We start from the raw sequence: 1,781 nt of genomic DNA, 5'->3' as shown, positions 1-1,781 counted from the left end.
AACGGCTCGTTCTAACATGCCCCCACATGTCTACCTCACTATGTGGGAAGATTTGCATAACGCCGCCCAAATGTTCACGCAAAGAAAGAAGGCATAACTTTTATTCTCGCTGTAATATTGTCGTTGCCGCCGCTATGTCGTGAAGGCACTGTGTGTTTCGTTGTGAAAGCGAAACTACTTTGTTTAGTCTTCCAAAAGAGGACGATATCTGCTTCGTCATGCCTAGAGCTGATCCGTGCTGGTTGCTGAGGGAATACATCAACTTCGTGCTGTGGATCGCCAGATCGGCTTTCACCCATGGATGAAGCGGAGTCCAGCCCGGGGTTGTCACATGTGTTTGCCGCAAGCCTCCTTCGTCGAATCCGCCAAAATAATGTGTTTTTGAACCTTAAACCACATAAACACATTGCATTACACCAAATACACAAAATAATGTTCTTTTTAGCAACATCATATGCCCCTTTAAGTAAAGATCATGTTCCATGAAGATATTTTGTAAATGTCCTACTGTAAATATATCAGAACTTAATTTTTGATTAGTAATATGCATTGCTAAGAACTTAATTTGGACAACTTTAAAGTTTTTAAATTCCAGATTTTCAAATAGTTGCATCTCAGCCAAATATTGTCCGATCCTAACACACCATACATCAATGGAAAGCTTGTAGATGATATATAAATCTCAACTTCAAAAAATGGACCCTTATGACTGATTTCGTGGTCCAGGGTCACATATTTAAGTGATTTTGCAAGCAAACACAACGTTTCATGGGGAAACATTTTCAGAACATTCTGATAAGGTTTTCTCAAAGTTATGAACAAACATTCTTCCAGTAACATTAATAGAATGTTCATTCAAAGTTATCTGGTCTTTAATAATGTACTCAAAAGATTAGCACAAAAACATGATTCATACATCATTAATAGAATGTTTTTCTAAAACATTTTAGTTGGACATTCATCTAATGTTTTTTAAATATTGTTACTTGCTTCAGAATGTTCAGAGAACATTCAAAAGTAAATATCGCAAGGGTGTAGGTTTGATTTTGGCATTGGTGGGGATGTAACGGCAGACAACAGACATGTAATTGTTTGATCAAAATTATTGCTAGGGACATTTTAGTAGTGTCTGATATCGGCAGGATCATGTCATAGCGTCTCTACTCAATTCTACACCCTTGAAAATCATAACAAGCGATGTCTGACTTTTATAGTTCTCTCCTTAAATATAAAGAGATCAAGCAACAGATTAATGAGTTACTGCACATTTCACAAAAAGCTTATGAACGTAATTATAATATTAGTCAGACATTGAAGTGAGCTGCTGTTTTTGTCTCTTTTGAGAAAGGTTCATTCACTTGTTTTTACCACACAGACATTTTGATCACATTTTTTAATGTTCCTAATCTAATTTTTTGTAAGTGACTTTTCTTTCTGTTCTTTCTGATATATAGGAAAATATAGGCTAACTTAATTCATTTGTGTTTCCTGCTAGCTAATTTCACATACATAAAAAAAATCTGGCTCTAAATCTCTCTTTTCTTTACTCAAAGTTGATATAGATATGGAAAATATGCGAAGATCTGTTAATCCTAAAGCGGTGAAAACCATGGTCACTACTCTTTTACTATAGTACACTCTTAAAAATAAAGGTGCTTCACGATGCCATAGAAGAACCTTTTTGTCTAAATGGTTCCATAAAGAACCTTTAACACCTGAAGAACCTTTCTGTTTCACAAAAGATACTTTGTGGCGAAAGAAGGTTCTTCAGATTATAAAAA

At 35.3% G+C, this 1,781-nt stretch overlaps 1 protein-coding gene across 1 annotated transcript in view; it reads right to left on the bottom strand.

The window, feature by feature from the left end:
* Positions 1–1,781, bottom strand: part of LOC107552391 (adapter protein CIKS-like) — a 15,637-nt gene that overhangs the window by 6,313 nt on the left and 7,543 nt on the right. The gene's annotated exons all lie outside the window — the stretch shown is intronic.

Source organism: Sinocyclocheilus grahami, unplaced genomic scaffold (assembly GCF_001515645.1).
Source record: "Sinocyclocheilus grahami isolate Dianchi unplaced genomic scaffold, SAMN03320097.WGS_v1.1 scaffold449.1, whole genome shotgun sequence".
NCBI lineage: Eukaryota > Metazoa > Chordata > Actinopteri > Cypriniformes > Cyprinidae > Sinocyclocheilus > Sinocyclocheilus grahami.
This window is presented reverse-complemented; position numbering and strand designations above follow the sequence as displayed.